Source organism: Salvelinus fontinalis, chromosome 37 (assembly GCF_029448725.1).
Source record: "Salvelinus fontinalis isolate EN_2023a chromosome 37, ASM2944872v1, whole genome shotgun sequence".
NCBI lineage: Eukaryota > Metazoa > Chordata > Actinopteri > Salmoniformes > Salmonidae > Salvelinus > Salvelinus fontinalis.
The window spans coordinates 1,810,161-1,831,639 of record NC_074701.1 but is presented as its reverse complement, the minus strand read 5'-3'; the positions used below and the strand labels follow the sequence as shown (position 1 = coordinate 1,831,639).

General features: G+C 40.7%; 1 protein-coding gene across 1 annotated transcript in view; it reads right to left on the bottom strand.

The window, feature by feature from the left end:
* Positions 1-16,498, bottom strand: part of LOC129835973 (NACHT, LRR and PYD domains-containing protein 6-like) — a 63,077-nt gene extending 46,579 nt beyond the window's left edge. The window contains 1 exon segment of the mRNA XM_055901681.1: positions 16,378-16,498. The gene's annotated coding sequence lies outside the window, so the exon portion shown is untranslated.
* Between the last annotated feature and the right edge of the window lie 4,981 nt (positions 16,499-21,479).

The following is a 21,479-nucleotide window of genomic DNA, read 5'->3' as shown; positions in this document are numbered from 1 at the left end:
TACTATTCTCAGGCTAAATTGACCATAATTGGTGCTTGTAAAGTTGCTGCCATCAGAGGTATTATGAAGGTCAAAATTAGAGCTTTCAAATGTCTGATATTTAGAATTCTAGAAATAGGTTCTTTCAAAATGTGTATTCTTCCCTTGCCTGTTTGCCTATGACCCAATGCCACAGATGTTAGAAAATTGGGACAAGATATTGTGTGTAGTAAATCTGAGTAGGATGATGTGTATGATATTGGATGTGATTTCGTGAGAGTGTGTACGACGTCTGTATAAGAGTAAGACTATAATGTGTGCTTTCCAAATAAATAATAACTCCGCCAATTTGCATGGTTGAGTGTCTATGTGTGTAACATGTAGTGCGTATAGTCTTAATATTCATGAACGTTATTTATTTATCCGTTATTTTTACCAGGTATGTTGACTGAGCACACGTTCTCATTTGCAGCAACGACCTGGGGAATAGTTACAGGGGAGAGGAGGGGGATGAATGAGCCTATTGTAAACTGGGGATTATTAGGTGACCGTGATGGTTTGATGGCCAGATTGGGAATTTAGCCAGGACACCAGGGTTAACTTCTCTAGGATATGTGGGACGCTAACGTCCCACTTGGCCAAAATCCAGAAAAAATGTAGCGCGCCAAATTCCAATATATTACTATAAAAATCTATACTTCATGAAATCACACATGAAAGACACCAAATTACTACACATGCTACACATGTTGTGAATCCAGCCAACATGTCTGATTTCAAAAAGTATTTACGGGGAAAGCACACCAAACAATTATGTTTGCTCAGTACATAGCCACAGAAAAACACAGTCATTTTCCCAGCAAAAGATAGTAATAACAAAAAACAGAAATAGAGATAAAATGAATCACTAACCTTTGAACATCTTCATCAGATGACACTCATATGACATCATGTTAAACAAAAAATGTATGTTTTGTTCGATAATGTGCATATTTATATCCACAAATCTCGGTTTACATTGGCGCCATGTTCAGAAATGCCTCCAAAATATCCGGAGTAATTACAGACAGCCACGTCAAATAACAGAAATACTCATCATAAACTTTGATGAAAGATACATGTTTTACATATAATTAAAGATACACTGGTTCTTAATGTAACTGCTGTGTCAGATTTTTTTTAAACTTTAGGAAAAAGCATACGATGCAATAATCTGAGATGACGCTCAGAAATAAACAACATTTCTCTGCCATGTTGGAGTCAACAGAAATACGAAATTACATCATAAATATTCCCTTACCTTTGATCATCTTCATCAGAATGCAGTGCCAGGAATCCTAGTTCCACAATAAATCGTTGTTCTGTTCGATAATGTCCATTACTTATGTCCATTTAGCTAATTTTGCTAGCATGTGTAGTACACGTGTCCAAACGCTCGCGCAGATGCAGGCAAACGTCGGACGAAAACTTCAAAAAGTTATATTCCAGGTCGAATAAACTGGTCAAACTTAGTAGAGAATCAATCTTCAGGATGTTGTTGTCATTTATATCCAATAAGGTTCCAAACGGATAATTATTTTCAGTCTCTATAAGTTATGGAACGCAAGACGATATAATGAGGAAAGCGCGTGACCAAGAACTGGCAATCTGTCAGACCACTGACTCATTCCCCTCCCATCCGGTCCCACAGCACACCATAAGCTTCATTCCACGTTTTACTGACTGTTGACATCTAGTGGAAGGCGTATGAAGTGCAAACAGATCCATATATTACAGGGAATTGAATAGGCGATGACTTTAACAACGACCACTCTCAGAATTTTCACTTCCTGTTTGGATTTTTTCTCAGGTTTTTGCCTGCCATATGAGTTCTGTTATACTCACAGACATCATTCAAACAGTTTTAGAACCTTCAGAGTGTTTTCTATCCAATAGTAATAATAATATGCATATATTAGCATGTGGGACAGAGTAGGAGGCAGTTCACTATGGGCACGAAATTCATCCAAAAGTGAAAATGCTGCCCCCTATACCAAAGAAGTTAACAACCCTACTCTTACAATAAGTGCCATGGGATCTTTAATGACCTCAGAGAGTCAGGACACCCGTTTTAACATCCCATCCGAAAGACAGCACCCTACACAGGGCAGTGTCCCCAATTACTGCCTCCTACTGGCCCTCCAATACCACTTCCAGCAACATCTGGTCTCCCATCCAGGAACTGACCAGGACCAACCCTGCTTAGCTTCAGAAGCAAGCCAGCAGTGGTACGCAGGGTGGTATGCTGCTGGCAAACATAATTGTAATTCATATCGAATCACATCCCAGCATTTCCATGTATTTTTTATTTTTATTTATTCATTTATTTCATAGCAATTGACGTTTCACATGATCATGAGAGAAACCTTGCATTACTCTAGACACGGCTTCGCTATAGTACAAATGTATTCCGTACAATATGTTATTATTCCCCAATGCCCCTATTCTGATATCTTCCCCTTGCTTGTTGTAAACGTATATAAACTTGTAGACAAATACATAAAAAAGATAGACAAACAAGAAACATATTAAATTATAAAATAGTTCTTGACAATAGTGTCACGGCTCCTCCTCTGCAGTGCAGGGGGCGGTTCCTCCTGCAGGCAGAGGAGGGTCGTTAGTGATTGGAGCCACCTGGGCTCAGGGTATAAAACTGCTTACTAATCACCTCTCTCTCTCTCTCTCTCTCTGCTCCTCCAGGTATGCTCATGATTTGTTTGTTCCTTTTTAGTTTTGCATAGTTTTCACTCAGTCATGTTCACACACACATATTCATGCACCCATGCACTTTACATACACCTTACATTATGATACATCCACACCTCATTCCTATTTCTTAGTTTAAGTTAATAGTTTGTTTAATAATAAAGAACACTTTTGAATTGGCCTATACCTGTTGTTCGTGTCCCCTCATTTTTGTCACAGGCTATGAGCCGGCTTGTGACAAGTGGGGGCTCGTCCGGGATAGTAGTTAACTTGGGTTAGTTTAGTTCAGATTGACAATTTTTTTTTGTTTGAGTGGATGTTTTGGTTGGGCCAATTTTGTTGAAAAGAGAGTTGAGAGCCATGTGTTCTTTTGGTTCAGTTAGCTTGGTAGCTAAGCAATTCACTCTGTGTTTTTCTGGGTTTTGTTCAGGTGGGAGTCCTCTCCTGTTGAGGCATATCAGCAAGTGTCAATAGGAGGCTTGTGGTGTTTTTGTTTTAGGTGGCAGTGAACGTGGGTAGAGCATCCCTTTCCCTTTTCCCCTACATCGGCTCGGGAGCACCTCCGTGGTTATGGGAGGGCCGCCAGTTTCTGGTTGTCTTTTCCACTCCACTGGTTTTGTGTGCATAAAACCCCACCACATGTGACTGCACGAAGACCAGGGCCAGTTAGTTAGTAGTTTTGGAGGATAGTGGGGTGTGGCTCCTGTCCTTGAACCCAGATTGACAGCAGGTGAGTTGTGTTTTTTTGAGCATTTGTTATAGTTGTATTGGTTGAGGAAAATGTCTTCCATTTTGAGTAGTTTTGTTCAAGCTCCTTCAGAGGTAGCCTTAGAGTTGTGTACTAAGGAACAGTTAATTGAAATTGCTGAACATTATCAGATTGAGATTGTTGATAAAAAAATTAAAGAGACTGTTAAAACTAGCTTAAAGCAGGGTCTTAGGGAAATGGGTGTTTTTGGCGGTCAGTCTGCTAGTAGTGAGGGTGCAAGTTTTCAGTCTAGCCCTTCATTAACTTTTGAGCAGCAGAGGGAACTGTTGCAAATGCAATTAGAGATAGAGCGATTGAGAAATGCTAATAGACCGGAAAGACTACCCCAGTTTGATGTTTCACAGAATCTTCGTTTGTTGCCTAAATTTGAGTCAGATCCAGACACATACTTTACTTTATTTGAGCGTATTGCGGAAGCTAGAGCTTGGTCAGATTTGGACATGACTATGTTGTTGCAATGTGTACTTACAGGTAAAGCACGTGAGGCTTTTGCAGCACTGAGTGTAGCTGACAGTAAAGTTTATGCTAAAGTTAAATCAGCAGTTCTGAAGGTCTACGAGCTTGTGCCAGAGGCATATCGTCAACGTTTTCGTTACAGGAAAAAGTTAGATTCACAAACCTATTCTGAGTTTGTTTGTGATTTGACTTCTGCATTCAATCGTTGGTGTACAGCTTCTGAAGTTAGTACTTTTGAGGGTCTGTCTAATTTGATTGTGTTAGAACAGTTAAAAAATTCTGTGTCTGACCAGGTTGCTACATACATGAATGAACGTAAAGTTAAGTCTCCAAGTGATGCAGCCATCCTTGCAGATGAGTACAGGCTAACACATAAAAGCCATTTTGAGTCAAACAGTGACATGTACCATAAAAATAACTTTACTCCTAGGAATAGGAGGTCACCTTTTTTTGGAGATTTTTTCAAAAGGCCTCGGCAGAAGTTTGGGTCTGGAGGACTTAAAGCACCGGTTAATGCTAATACTTGTCGCTACTGTTTAGTTGAAGGACATTGGAAGAAAGATTGTCCTCGGCTTCATTCAAAACAGTCAGGTCAAGTTAAACCTGCTATGATGGCAGCTCCTGTTACAGCCTCTGACCACCAGGGTGAGCTGTTTCAACCACTAGTTGAGTTTGATTCTCAGGTTTCCCGCTGTGATTTTTCAGCCTTTATTTCAGATGGTGTAGTGTCCCTGGTAGATGGCAACCAGAATGTTAAAATCAAGATCCTAAGAGACACTGGAGCTTTAGATTCTTTTATTCTGGAATCTGTTTTGCCGTTCTCTAAAGAGTCTGATACTGGCCGTTGTGTAATGGTATGTGGTATGGGTTTAGTTCCATTCTCTTGTCCTTTACATGAAGTTACCCTAAAATGTGGTCTGGTAGAGGGTGATGTAGATGTTGGGGTTAGACCCCAGTTGCCAGTAGAGGGAGTCCACATGATTTTGGGGAATGACTTGGCAGGTAGTAAGGTGTGGGCAGATGGCAAATTAAACATCTGTAAGAAGCAACCTTCAGTGTCCCCTGCAAGGGAATCTCCGGATCAAAACTGTGTCTCCTGAGGTATTTCCAGTTTGTGCGGTTACCCGCGCAGCCTCTCGTAAGGAGATTGAGAGTAAGCCAGAAAGTCTTGAGTTGCCAGTCAAACTCCAGACAGAACAGTTGACTAGTTCTAGAGATTCATTGATGGCTGAGCAAAAAGCCGATACTAATTTGGCTGATCTGTTTGATAAAGTGGTTCCTGATTCAGTGGTGAGGAATAGTGCTCAGTGTTATTTTCTTCTTGATGGGCTGTTGGTCAGGAAATGGGTTCCACACTATGATCAGGGTCTAGGAGAACCAGTCTTTCAAATAGTTGTACCTACTACTTTGCGAAATAAAGTGTTGCAAACTTCACATGGTGATGTGGCAGGTCATATGGGTGTTCGTAAAACGTATGATCGTATACTTCGTTATTTTTTCTGGCCACATTTAAAGCGGGATGTATCTCAGTTTATTAAAACTTGTCATACGTGTCAGTGTACAAGTAAGCCAAACCAGGTCTTACAAGGTCGGTTGAAAAACTCTCAGACTTTGCAAAACCTTGGGGTTTTGGTAGATCATTTAGACTCTGAGAAATGTGATGAATTGGTAGCTCTTATTAGAAACTACCCTGTTTTGTTTTCTGACACTCCATCACAAACCCACTTAATTGAACATGATATAGACATCGGAGATGATAAGCCTATCAAACACAGATTTTATCGTGTATCTGAGGAGAAGAGACTAAAACTGGAAAAAGAGATGCAGTCTATGTTGGACACAGGTATTGATTTGGCAAAATGTGAGTTTGCCAAAGTGAGTTTGCCAAAGTCACATACTTTGGCAAGGTTGTTGGTCAGGGATTTGTCTGTCCCGTAGAAGCCAAGGTTCAGGCTGTGAAGCAGTTCCCACAGCCCTCTACAAAGAAAGAACTGATGCGCTTCCTGGAAATGGCGGGGTACTACCGTGCTTTTTGTAAACTTTTCGGTAGTAGTGTCCCCACTGACCAATCTGTTGAAGGCCAAGGCTGAATTTATCTGGTCCACCCAGTGTCAAGAGGCATTTGATGCAGTTAAGACTCTTTTGTGTTTGGCACCTGTGTTGGCAGCACCAAATTTTGGGAAACCTTTCAAATTGCAGGTAGACGCCAGTCAAATCGGTGCTGGGGCTGTGCTTCTCCAGGAGAATGACGACAAGGTTGAGTGTCCAGTCAGTTTCTTCTCCCGAAAATTTAATAAGTATCAGAAAAACTATTCTGTAATTGAAAAGGAGGCTTTAGGTCTCATTTGGGCTTTACAGCACTTCGAGGTCTATGTTGGTTCTGGTTTGACCCCTTTAACTGTGTTCACTGACCACAACCCACTTGTTTTTCTGAGGTCTCTGCAAAACCCAAACCAGCGCCTGATGCGTTGGGCTTTGTTCTTGCAACCTTTCAACCTTGATATTAGACACATTAGTGGTAAGGATAATATCATTGCTGATGCTCTGTCCCGTGCTCCTTTAACCTAGCTTGTAGCTTTTCTCTGCTGACCCCTACGGGCTATCTGCGCCTCTTTTCTCTTAAATTGCTCCCCAGGTACCAGGGCTGCTGAGTTTGAGGGGCGGACAGTCAACTGGGGGACACGGAGATACTGCTAGGAGCCGGGATTGGTATTTTTGTTGTTTATTTGTTTTTTGGGAAATTTGAATTATTTTGAATATGTTGGAGGAAGTTGGGTTGAGGGTGGGACCCTCATTTTAAGGAGGGGGGTGTCACGGCTCCTCCTCTGCAGTGCAGGGGGCGGTTCCTCCTGCAGGCAGAGGAGGGTCGTTAGTGATTGGAGCCACCTGGGCTCAGGGTATAAAACTGCTTACTAATCACCTCTCTCTCTCTCTCTCTCTCTCTGCTCCTCCAGGTATGCTCATGATTTGTTTGTTCCTTTTTAGTTTTGCATAGTTTTCACTCAGTCATGTTCACACACACATATTCATGCACCCATGCACTTTACATACACCTTACATTATGATACATCCACACCTCATTCCTATTTCTTAGTTTAAGTTAATAGTTTGTTTAATAATAAAGAACACTTTTGAATTGGCCTATACCTGTTGTTCGTGTCCCCTCATTTTTGTCACAGGCTATGAGCCGGCTTGTGACAATAGAGAGAGAGAGAAGAGAAGAGAGAGTGAGAGCAGAGAGCGAGATCAGGTGTGTGTATGTATAAGTCCGTATGTGTAAGCGAGCATGTAATTCAGTATGTGTGTGTTCATATCCACTTCATAGTGTTCAGATATTTTTACAGCTCCCATACTTTTTTTTGTAACCTGACGTCCCTGTAGAATTTAGTACAGCCACAGTGTTATGTAGCTCTCTCGGAATAGCTGTCCATCTATAAAGAGTTTGTCCACAATGAGAAAGGCACTCTTACCCTTCTCCCTCTGTTGCTTCTGTACCGGACACAGTCTCTTTTCGACGTTTGTTTATCTCCCTTGGAAATTGGTCATTGAGACCGAATTTGGTCCCTTTAAGCTTCCTTCCCCTGCTTTTGATCAGCTCCTTTTGTTGGTAGTGTTCAATTTTTGCGATGATCGGTTGGACCCTTGGTCTTGTTGCTCTGAGCTCCAAGTCTGTGTACTCGGTGGAAAGCCACCTTGTTTACAGTCTCTATAGGGAGATTCAAGGCGGATATCATGATTTCTCTGATCGCGCCCTCTGAATTATTGAATGCGTTCTCAGGAATCCCAGAAAAAATAGATTTAGCTTGGCTGTGAGTGCCTTGTTCTCTCCTTGAAGCGTCATAATTTAATTCTGGCTAAACTCCAAACTCCCCCTCAGCCCTGCTACCTCCTCACACAACTTTTCCAGTGTTGTATGGATTCCAGCCAGAGCACTAGCCTCTACTTCCACGGTAAGTAAACTGTCCGTGTCTGTAGATGAATCTTAAAAAATTGTCGGGTTAAAAGTTATTTTGTGAGGTAGTCAGATCTTTCCATGATTGAGTATGTTGTTCCTCCATAGCGTAAAGCTGTTGCTACTCATCGATTTCCCTCAGGATCTCCTTAGTATCCAGGTTGGCTCTTTACTGCAACCAGTTGTTTTACAAAAAGATAACAATGAGTCTTCCCCATGACAACAACAGTTGTCTGTAGTACAGCCAGCTAGCACTCGCGGAATCCACGCAAAAAATGCAGTCCCAGCCGTAAAAGGGTAACCGCGTTGTGGCATCCTTTGCAGCAAATGTTTAGTTCTGATTAAAATCGATTTAATAAGAAATATTTAATATAAACAATAAAACCAAGTGTAGACAGTACAATGTTCTGTTGCGCGCTCGATAGGCCTACATCTTATTTCAGATAGGCTACAATTGCCTGGGCAAGAAGCAAGATGAACGATTTAGCAGTTTGCTTAGTTAAAATTGACATTAATTTATTTAACATCAATAGCAAAGCCAGGGTTTTATTACCTGTAGCCTAATCTGAATGACTGTTACCTTCAATCTAATGCATTCTAACATCTGATCAGCCATTGACATTGACAGCCATTGACAAGTGTGACCATGTTACCATGGTCACACTTGATAACTTCCTAATGAATTAACTAAACATGGACATTAATAGTTGCATAATAACACAAGGCTACAACAACAATAAACGGAAGTTATAGGCTGTTCATTATATACGTTTGCCAGCTCCAGGTTGGCTACACAAATGGCACAAAATGATTTGCAACGACACCAGTCATTTCAACATATTTATAGTACAAAATGGCAGCCTACAGTAGCCTAGATAGGCATAAAGATAAATAGGCTATTTGACGGCCAACAGATGTATCATTCTCCACAATTAATGTCAGTTTCATTGTGGAGTTTTTCTCATAACAGAAGCACATGATGGAGTTCACAAACTTTCCTTCCAAATTTTCACTCCAGAGACCCAAGAACTGAGCATGCGTAAAACCCTCTGCATGATATGGTTTTCCATTAGCAAAGTCGACATTAAAACGCAGTTTAAACCACCTCCAAGTGAATTTATCTAAAGCGCTCTAGAGCCCCTAAAGTAGTTTCCTGTTTTTTGTCACCGTATCTCTAGAGCCCCTAAAGTAGTTTTCCTGTGTTTTGTCACCTTATCTCTAGAGCCCCTAAAGTAGTTTTCCTGTGTTTTGTCACCTTATCTCTAGAGCTCCTAAAGTAGTTTTCCTGTGCTTTGTCACCATATCTCTAGAGCTCCTAAAGTAGTTTTCCTTTGTCACCGTATCTCTAGAGCCCCTAAAGTAGTTTTACTGTGCTTTGTCACCTTATCTCTAGAGTTCCTAAAGTAGTTTTCCTGTGTTTTGTCATCTTATCTCTAGAGCCCCTAAAGTAGTTTTCCTGTGCCTTGTCACCTTATCTCTAGAGCCCCCTAAAGTAGTTTTCCTGTGTTTTCACCTTATCTCTAGAGCCCCCTAAAGTAGTTTTACTGTGCTTTGTCACCTTATTTCTTGATGCACATCAGTTCTAGAGCTTTAACCTGTTTTTTTTCTATTTAAGTAGGGAAGTCAGTTAAGAACAAATTCTTACTGACAATGGCAGCCTAGAAACAGTGAGTTAAGTGCCTTGTTCAGGGGCAGAACGATAGAGTTGTACCTTGTCTGCTCTGGGATTTGATCTTACACCCTTTTGGTTACTGGCCCAATGCTCTAATCACTTGGCTACCTGCTGCCCGCTATGGAAAAATGGTTGTAAAATAGTTGCCTACATGAAGACTATTTAAATAGTCTACCTGATAACATGTAGGCCTACTGATTAGTTTCCACTTTGAAAACTGCTGTCTGTCAGCAACTCAGCTCAAGTAGCAGTTCTACTAACTAGTAATATCTCATTACAGGTATTCATTCTCTTACTCTGTCCTTTAGAATAAATTATTGTTCAGAAATACTTACTTTTTTTTCAGTAGTGTTTTCTGCTCTGTCGTCTCTAAATGGATCCTCTACAAAATAACACATTGACTTTCTTTTCCAACCTGATAATAGTGTTTTATTGGTATTTCCACTAGATGACAGTTAACACCTGCTGTAACTAGACAATCCAACAACAGTGACCACGTTGACATGCACACCAATATCCCATTACTATTTGGGATACTCTGAAGTATTATGTTTTTGAGTTGATGCATGTACACATCTTATCCCATGTACTGTTGTTTCTGCTGTCTACTCAGGCTGTTTCACATATATGTGTTGTGTTATGATGTTTTCATCTGATTGTCAAAACAAAATCACTTCTTAAAGTAGGCTACTTGTGCAGTTTGATCCACTGTAGTAATGTATTTATCTGATACTCTGTACTGGACCGTATAGCCTACTGGCTACTTTTACCCCTCATTTAGATACCTTTCTGCTTATAATTTTCTACATTTGGTAGGCCATTTTGTTGTCAACTATAGTTTGATACGTGCAGCTTCTCTTCTGTCATAAATTGTTGCCCCAGAAGACTAAATAAAGTAGTTCTCTCCAGAATAATGTTTTACATTGATAGACTAAATACAGTAGTGCTCTCCAGAATAATGTTTTACATTGATAGACTAAATACAGTAGTTCTCTCCAGAATAATGTTTTACATTGATAGACTAAATACAGTAGTGCTCTCCAGAATAATGTTTTACATTGATAGAATGAATGCATTAGTAATCTACAAGTTAACACTGGTAAAGTTGACCATTGAGTTTTAGTTACCAGATGAAAACACAATAACTCCATAACAGTGGAACGATTGTTCCTGTGCAAAATGTCCAAATGTCTGAACGGTTTTAAGGAAATGAAAAGCTGAGAAAACGACTAAACACGTTTCTGATCAGGTTTCAAATACGGTCTGCTTGCATCATAATGTCAAAGATAACACCTTACACTCTCATCCACATTATCTGAAGAGATACTGTCTGCTTGCATCATAATGTCAAAGATAACACCTTACACTCTCATTCACATTATCTCAAGAGATACTGTCTGCTTGCATCATAATGTCAAAGATAACACCTTACACTCTCATTCACGTTCTCAAGAGATATTGAAATAAATCATATTTATCCACCCCTGTTCCCCGGACTAATTTTACATTTGTTGTTTCATTTAAATGCAAGAAATGCATAATTCTGCAGATCATATTATATTCGTTTATAGGCCTATAGTCAATGTCCAGATTTCAGTTACTATTCAATTTAACCCATATGATTTTAAATTAGTACTATTATGTTTATTTATGGCTACAGGGATACTCGTGAACGGGATATCAAAGGTGCATGTGTGACAAAGTGAAAAAGTAGAGTTTCCATCAAACTCACTCGTGATGCGCGCAACCTTGGATATCAGAGAACACCGCAGTTCCGGGTAGAGTAGTGGGTGAAACCATTCACCTCAGAAAAAGGGGTGATATGAATAACGTTTCCTTTCCTTATGTTATGTCGAATTCATAAAAAAATATTTGCTGCCATTCTAGTAAGGTTGTTAAAACGAGAGGTCTTCAGACTTACCATTTTTGTATTATTTTCCTTGAAAGAACAAGTAGTGGGTTTTGAGTGCTTCTCCCCTATTTGGAAAGTTGGTCTGCCTGCTGTTCAATCTGAGGTATTCTGAGAGCACGTCTCTCAGAATATGCTGTACATAAAAACTGTTTAAAACTGTAAAACACAATAGTGTATCTGGAACACTGGTTCATATATCCAAAGTCAATAGTGAATGTGACCATGTATATATTGTAGCAACCCGCACAGACAGCTGTGTGTTATGTGTTAGGCTAGTAGGTGGTTGTGTTGTACTGACCAGTACCCAGTGTTCGCGGGGTCCGACATGTCAATCAACCTGCTATCTGCCAATCACGGGAATGCCTGGAATGTTCTGATGCCGGGCATCCTTGCGGTTGGCGGAGTGGCGTGGAGGGGGTTTGGGCAGGGGGATGGAGCATTGGAAGGTTCAGCCTTTGTTCTCTCTCTTACATCTGGGCTTCACAAGAGAAGGTCACGATTGGCTTGTGGGTTATCCTCCATTTATTTGGCGTGGGCTACGGCCAAACAGTAGCCTGTGTAAAGTTGGTTAAATAAACCGTCAATTCGCAAACTCAATCCTCTGTCTGGACAATTGTTCATTTATGATCTAGTCAGGTCATTACAATATTTATGTTGCCGGTATTTATGTATATATTTATGTTGCCGGTATTTATGTATTTATTTATTGTGTATTTAAGGCATATTTGTGCAAGTTTATCAAGTGTCTGCTAGCTTAGCTAGCCATGTTAATGACGAGCTAAATAGCACTGTAATGTCACCCTAGCTATTGCTAGCAGGTGATTTATTGGTAATTCAAGACTTATTTATTGAAATATTAAGTGAATGATTATTTTCTTACTACCTTCAAAGGTTTATATAAAAGGGTTGTACTTGTGCTCTGTATTTATGGATTAATGTCACTTCACATTAAGGGCATGTATCATTACTGTTGCTCCTATCTAACAGTTATCTTGTGTTCTACTTAACCAGTGAACATGTGGCTGTGACCATCCTGTCAATGCCTGTCCTGGTGACTCATTTTACATTTACATTTTAGTCATTGAGCAGACACTCTTATCCAGAGCAATATACATGCGGTCCTGGTGCCCCCGGGGCCTTATTCATAAAGGCAGTGTCCCAGAGGAGGAGTGCTGATCTAGGATCAGGTCCCCCTCTCCATGTAATCTGATTCATTATGATCTAGGATCTGATCCCCTTGTCCATGTAATCTGATTCATTATGATCTAGGATAAGGTCCCCATCTCCATGTAATCTGATTCATAATGATCTAAGATCAGGTCCCCCTCTCCATGTAATATGATGCATTATGATCTAGGATCAGGTCCCCCTCTCCATTTAATCTGATTCATTATGATCTAGGATCAGGTCCTCCATGTAATCTGATTCATAATGATCTAAAAGGCTAAACTGATCCTCCTTTAAAAGAGCCTTTGGAGACCAGGTCATCCTCATTTAAAACCCTTAGCCTACAATGGTCACACCCCCACTGAAATCTAATAAATTAACATAATAAACAAATCAAATCTCTGTTTAAGATAGCTATGTCTGTTTTTTTCCTTGGGCTGTGTCTCAATCCACCTCATCCTCTGATATCACACTTACGCATCTGTGGTAATGGTTGCAGAGCTAGATTGGTGATTGTCAGACCATGACACATCCCGAAAATCGGTCTTCTCACAAAATCGTAAGTAGAGTCTGAACGGTTTGGCCAACAAACTATTATGATACCACTCTATTGAAATCTGAGACTCGTACGAACACGATGGTGTTCTCCGTTTTGCTCTAGGAATTACAACAAACTAACAGGGTGGAAAGTGATATTAGGGGGACAGAAAAACTTAAATTAAATAATATGAATGAAAAATGAATGAACAAATGAATGATTGAATGAATGACATTTTATTTTCATGTCAAATCGCCAACTGGCAACACTTCCCTTATGGGCTTATTAATTACCACATAAACAAACATTATAATAATTCACTGTGGTAATTAAATGATCATTCTCCTTCCAGTGTTCTCTGCATTGAGCATCACATGAAGAATGAAAACAATGAAAGGTAAAAATCAATACATAATAGTAAATAAGGTGATGGAAAATATAATTATATCCCTAGAGCAGTAAATTAATATATACACATACATAACATATACAGATAAATGAATACAGAAAAAAAGAAACAAAAGGCATTTGAACCCAGTCTGGAACAAAGAGAAGATTCATATGGGAGACAAGTCTATACACAATCTATATACACACACATACCATTTACCACATAGAAGATTCATATGGGAGACAAGTCTATACACAATCTATACACACACATACCATTTACCACATAGAAGATTCATATGGGAGACAAGTCTATACACAATCTATATACACACACATACCATTTACCACATAGAAGATTCATATGGGAGACAAGTCTATACACAATCTATATACACACATACCATTTACCACATAGAAGATTCATATGGGAGACAAGTCTATACACAATCTATATACACACATACCATTTACCACATAGAAGATTCATATGGGAGACAAGTCTATACACAATCTATATACACACACATACCATTTACCACATAGAAGATTCATATGGGAGACAAGTCTATACACAATCTATTTACACACGAACCATTTACCACATAGAAGCTAAATATTTGTACAATTTAATTATAGGTAGCCCTTTTTATTTTATTCCAGGATTTATAAAAATATTCCGCAAACGGAAACACACAATGGACAAAAAAAACATTTAAATTGCTCCTCATCACTCAGCCACATTCTGCCAGGGTATATCTGGTGGTCTGTCTCCTCATCACTCAGCCACATAATGCCAGGGTATATCTGCTGTGCTTTCTGGAATAAGAGCAAGTGTATATCATGGTATAAAGGGCAATAGAGGATAACATGAGTTTCATTCTCTATTTCTTCGATGTCACAATAGTTACATAGTCTTTCCTCCATTTCACCACAATACCTGTTTCAATTCGCAGAGACAATATCCGTGATCTGACCTGTTTCAATACGCAGAGGCAATATCCTTGATCTTACCTGTTTCAATACGCAGAGACAATATCCCTGATCTTACCTGTTTCAATACACAGAGACAATATCCCTGATCTGACCTGTTTCAATACGCAGAGACAATATCCCTGATCTGACCTGTTTCAATACGCAGAGACAATATCCCTGATCTTACCTGTTTCAATACGCAGAGACAATATCCGTGATCTGACCTGTTTCAATACGCAGAGACAATATCCCTGATCTGACCTGTTTCAATACGCAGAGACAATATCCCTGATCTTACCTGTTTCAATACGCAGAGACAATATCCCTGATCTTACCTGTTTCAATACGCAGAGGCAGTATCCCTGATCGTACCTGTGCACATAGCGATCTCTTGTTTTGAGGTAGGTTATACATAATATTTCTCTCACACACCAATTCACCGTTAATCAAACAAAAGGTTCTACATTTGGGTTTATGATTCATCTCACACACCCATTTTCTTTTCATATTGCATCAACAGTTGTTTTTAATCATGAAAAAAGTAATTAATGAAAGAGACTTTAGCTAGGACTATAAAATAATGAAGAAATAGGTTAAAAAAATGTATGCTTTATATTTCTTGTGGAAGTTGATAAATAACACCTGGGGACAAAAACACCTACATCTTATGACAAAAAGTGTTAAAATGCATAAAATTCCCTTTGATCCATATTTTGGTGTTTTTAAGGTAAAGGACACCTTATATTTAAAGCCTTTTGGAATCCACATTTTACACTAAATTAGAACTGATATTTCCTGGGGACAGAAAAGGCACCGCATGGTAGGAATGACTCAGCATCACTCCGACACTAGTTTTGTGGATTCCAAATGTTCCCTCTACTTCATTCTAGATTATTAACCTGAAATACTCACTTTAATTGGAAACTGCATTGCAGTATAGAGATTAAACTATGAGCTGCTCTGTCATCTCAAAATGGCCCTGTACAGATACTTTCTGTTTTTCAGTTTCAACTGCAGTCAAGGCGTCACCCCTTCATGTAACTATAGTAACCAGAGGGTGGCGCTAACAGTCAGTTTCATGCGACAGCAGTAACTCATGACATCGCATCTTGCTTCAATTTTATTATAGTCTTTCTTCAAGACATTATTTTTGCAAAATATATAATTTACTCGAAACCAGGTTTAGTTGTGTTTTTTCCCCTCCTTATTGTGTGACGTTAATAATTGTAAACAGGCCTACAAACCCAAAAGGTTATAATTTGAGAATGTTAATTTGTATGCCTCAAATATTAAACTGTCTTAAAATATTTGATGATTAGTTGAATCAGGTGTGTAAGTGCTGGTAAGAACAACATGATTGAGAAACCCTGAGATAAACATAAAACCATATAATTGAAAAGCCCCTCCACCATCTCTACCAGACGTTTTACTGCAAACATGTAGGCCTACTGATTAGTTTAAACTTTGAAAACTGCTGTCTGTCAGCAACTCAGCTCAAGTAGCGGTTCTACTAACTAGTAATATTTAAATTACAGGTATTCATTCACATACTCTTTCCTTTTAGAATTCATTATTGTTCAGAAATACTTAGACAACGTTTACGCATCTTTTTATTTGTAAAATAATGTTTACTCAACTTTGTATTTGGATAATTATCGTTTTCCCACTTTTTATGCGTTTCTAGCGTTAAGTCTAAATTCCATCGTGGAAACCGGGCCCAGGTTGTTCAGCATGATTAAGAATCATATCTCAAGCCTACTCTGTCTGTTGAATGTCTGACTACGACCTAACTTTATAATAGTTTTATGTAGCCTAGACTTACCAGAGTCTGCCCGTCTGTCCTTCAAATCAACACATTTATCTTACTTCTAATGTTGCCGAGATACGTGCGCTACATTTTCACAGCTGTTTTGTAAATGCGTAGACCACACCCTTACTTTCACTTTCATATGAGGAAATCACGTCACTTCTGACGTCACTGGTGTATGGTAAAAATAATGACGATAGAACCCTGTGAGTTCTACTAACTAGTAATAATATGTCATTCCAGGTATTTATTCTCTTACTCTGTCCTTTATTGTTCAGAAATACTTTATTTGTACTTCTTTCCATATAGTGTTTTCTGCTCTGTCATCTCACCATGGATCCTGCATTCAGGTATCTCCCCACCCTGATAAGAAAGTGTTTTATTAGTACCTTCCACTAGATGTCAGTAAACACCTGCTGTAACTAGACTTTACAACAGCATTCCTTATTCATACAGGCAGTGTCTGAGGATGAGTGCTGATCTAGGATCAGGTCCCCCTTGTCCATGTAATCTGATTCTTTATGATCTAGGATCAGGTCCCCCCTCTCCATGTAATCTGATTCATTATGATCTAGGATCAGGTCCCCCTCTCCATGTAATCTGATTCATTGTGATCTCGGATCAGGTCCCTTCCTAAGCCAGGATTCAGACACGGCTAAGACATCCGGACATCAGGCCAGCACCGGAAATCCTTCATAATCACCTTCTCCTCAAAGACCACGTAGACTCTTCCTGGATGGAATGGCACAGCAGCTACATCTCTATCGTCATCAATGACTGAGATGATGGCTGCTGGTCTCTTGAGTCATCCTCTTGGAGTATTACAATAACACAACCCACCAAGTTATGAACACTCCAGATTCATCCTCTTGGAGTCTTACACTAACACAACCCACCAAATTATAAACAATCCAGAGTCATCATCTTGGAGTGTTACACTAACACAACCCACCAAGTTATGAACACTCTGGAGTCATCCTCTTGGAGTATTACACTAACACAACCCACCAAGTTATGAACACTCCAGAGTCATCCTCTTGGAGTGTTGCTGGAAGACATCTGAGGACAACAGTTAGATCGGTGTTCACATCACGTGGTTGCTAGAGAACCATTACAAACATGAACTATTTAACTATGTAAGGGTATCACTGATCTTAAAATGTAACATTTAAATCAATTAATTTGCCTCACATTTTGCTTACTGATTTAATGTATATACCTGGCTGTAACCATTCAGAATGGCAGCCATCTTCAGTCCATTTCTTCCTGTCTTTCCCTGCTTCTCTCTGGATAGGGCTAGCAAGCGTTCTGTGTGTTGGTCCAACATTGAATTAAATAATCCCGCAGTTGCTGGGTTGTGATGCGATGGTACTCTGCACATACCTAAAACAAAGTACAAAGGCAATTGAAAACTGCTTTACCACCCACCCATACACACACATACTTGTTCCTTGAGGAAAAGTGCTGGCGATCTGTCTTGGATATGCTCTATGGTGGGGCTCAAGGTAACAATCTCTTTATGTCTCAATGCAAAGGTCCTACACATACTGCTGTTGACCAATGATAAGTCAATCCTGTCTTGGTCAGTTTCTTCCAACTCCTCCACAAGGACAACCCTCAACCTCTCAAGACCTTCTTCAGTTTCACCTTGTGGGAGAAAGTTTACTTCTGCTGGTCAAGGCCGCTTTATCTTTGAAATGTGGCGAGTCGCCATCTGGGCTACTTTTACACCTCTTGCCGCTGTTAACTTTCACTTCTGGACACCCTGACTTGCTGAGTTTGAGTCTGAAATGTCCCATTTTGAACACCAAGCTGTCTCTCCATCCATCACATCCCCTTTTGGAGCCAGACTCTTCCAGGCATGGATGTTTCTGAACTAATCAAATCAAATCAATTTTATTTATATAGCCCTTCTTACATCAGCTGATATCTCAAAGTGCAGAAAAACGAATGCTTCAGCAGCACTTTATATCTCCTTGTTGCCAGGGTTACATCTTGTATTCACATACTGCTCCAGCCATGCCCTCAAGAATCTGATGTTTTTGCTCTTTGTTTAAAGTAAGGCATTTCCCATGCATATCTTTGGCTTCATTGCCTTCCCTGAGAGCAAACTCTATGTTGTGTGGAAAATTGGGAACCACAAACACGTCTGGCCATGCACTTTCCCTTCGGGGTGATAGGCAGCTGTAGGTCTCTCCACTGTCACTTGTCCCTGCAGAGCTGGAAGTTGAGCTACAGTACAAGTCCTTTACTCTAATTTGACAGTTCCCATGTTTTGTAGTTCATGAATACTGCTCAGATTGCATAGCTGGCCACCAAAATCAGGGTCTTCAAACTGGACAAGGACACTATGGAATTTCACATTTTTCACGCAGTAAAGCAGTCAGTTGAGGGCCAGAATCTGGACGACAGGGGGGTGTCACCCGTTCAATGCCTCCCTCTCCTAAGTGGACTCTCAGTCTGAAGAGACTTGTCAGCCATATCGCTGTAGGACAGGGGAACAAAGATGACTTTTCTACCTGCTCAAAAGTATGAAGTGCTTAGTAGTACGGACAAGTTGTCCATTCAGTCTGTCTGCAGTTAGAGGCATAAAGTCATGGAGATCTGATGGTGTTGTTACAACATATGACTCTTCTGTTGTCACCTCAGAGGAGCTTCAGGCGCTCTATATACAAGACTGGCAGCTTTGGCATATAAACAGAGTTTGATTGTTGATGAGTTTGAGGTTTCCAATTAGTTTGAATTGGGGCAAACCAGCATGTAGTCCAGACTTTGATGTTTCCAATTAGTTTGAATTGGGGCAAACCAGCATGTAGTCCAGAGTTTGATGTTTCCAATTAGTTTGAATTGGGGCAAACCAGCATGTAGTCCAAAGTTTGATGTTTCCAATTAGTTTGAATTGGGGCAAACCAGCATGTAGTCCAGAGTTTGATGTTTCCAATTAGTTTGAATTGGGGCAAACCAGCATGTAGTCCAGAGTTTGACGTTTCCAATTAGTTTGAATTGGGGCAAACCAGCATGTAGTCCAGAGTTTGATGTTTCCAATTAGTTTGAATTGGGGCAAACCAGCATGTAGTCCAGAGTTTGATGTTTCCAATTAGTTTGAATTGGGGCAAACCAGCATGTAGTCCAGAGTTTGATGTTAGGGTCAGCACAGATTAGGGTCAGCACACTGACAGAGTACAATGTTACAGAGGGACAGATTAGGGTCAGCACACTGACAGAGTACAATGTTACAGAGGGACAGATTAGGGTCAGTACACTGACAGAGTACAATGTTATAGAGGGACAGATTAGGGTCAGTACACTGACAGAGTACAATGTTATAGAGGGACAGATTAGGGTCAGCACACTGACAGAGTACAATGTTATAGAGGGACAGATTAGGGTCAGCACACTGACAGAGTACAATGTTATAGAGGGACAGATTAGGGTCAGCACACTGACAGAGTACAATGTTATAGAGGGACAGATGAGGGTCAGCACACTGACAGAGTACAATGTTATAGAGGGACAGATTAGGGTCAGCACACTGACAGAGTACAATGTTATAGAGGGACAGATTAGGGTCAGCACAGAAGTCATTGCAGAGGACAGTACATCAGCACCATGTACTCTGTCTGATGGGGAGACTATAGGGTGGACAAATTGTGTAAGGCATAAACAATTGACAAAAGAGTCGAGAGCATGACAAGACCTCACCAACCTTATTCAACACCCTTTAATTTCTTATCTGGCTGCATCCACATGATGTCTGTATCCCTAGTTTCAGGAGGATGTGTATGGTGTGTTAGACCTCACTACCCAGTCCTTTCCTAACCGTTCCATTCCCCTAGTTTCAGGAGGATGTGTATGGTGTGTTAGACCTCACTAGCCAGTCCTTTCCTAACCTTTCCATTCCCCTAGTTTCAGGAGGATGTGTATGGTGTGTTAGACCTCACTAGCCAGTCCTTTCCTAACCTTTCCATTCCCCTAGTTTCAGGAGGATGTGTATGGTGTGTTAGACCTCACTAGCCAGTCCTTTCCTAACCTTTCCATTCCCCTAGTTTTAGGAGGATGTGTATGGTGTGTTAGACCTCACTAGCCAGTCCTTTCCTAACCGTTCCATTCCCCTAGTTTCAGGAGGATGTGTATGGTGTGTTAGACCAGGTTTGCACACACTGCAGCAGGGACTTTGGCCCACTCCTCCATACAGACCTTCTCCAGATCCTTCAGGTTTCGGAGCTGTCGCTGGGCAATACGGACTTTCAGCTCCCTCCAAAGATGTTCTATTGGGTTCAGGTCTGGAGACTGGCTAGGCCACTCCAGGACCTTGAGATGCTTCTTACGGAGCCACTCTTTAGTTGCCCTGGCTGTGTGTTTCGGGTCGTTGTCATGCTGGAAGACCCAGCCACGACCCATCTTCAATGCTCCAACTGAGGGAAGGAGGTTGTTGGCCAAGATCTCGCGATACATGGCCCCATCCATCCTCCCCTCAATACGGTGGAGTCATCCTATCCCCTTTGCAGAAAAGCATCCCCAAAGAATGATGTTTCCACCTCCATGCTTCAAGGTTGGGATGGTGTTCTTGGGGTTGTACTCATCCTTCTTCCTCCAAACACGGCGAGTGGAGTTTAGACCAAAAAGCTCTATTTTTGTCTCATCAGACCACATGACCTTCTCCCATTTCCTCCTCTGGATCATCCAGATGGTCATTGGCAAACTTCAGACGGGCATGCGCTGGCTTGAGCAGGGGGACCTTGCGTGCGCTGCAGGATTTTAATCCATGACGGCGTAGTGTGTTACTAATGGTTTTCTTTGAGACTGTGGTCCCAGCTCTCTTCAGGTCATCGACCAGGTCCTGCCGTGTAGTTCTGGGCTGATCCCTCACCTTCCTCATGATCATTGATGCCCCACGAGGTGAGATCTTGCATGGAGCCCCAGACCGAGGGTGATTGACCGTCATCTTGAACTTCTTCCATTTTCTAAAAATTGCTTTCTCACCAAGCTGCTTGCCTATTGTCCTGTAGCCCATCCCAGCCTTGTGCAGGTCTACAATTTTATCCCTGATGTCCTTACACAGCTCTCTGGTCTTGACCATTATGGAGAGGTTTTAGTCTGTTTGATTGAGTGTGTGG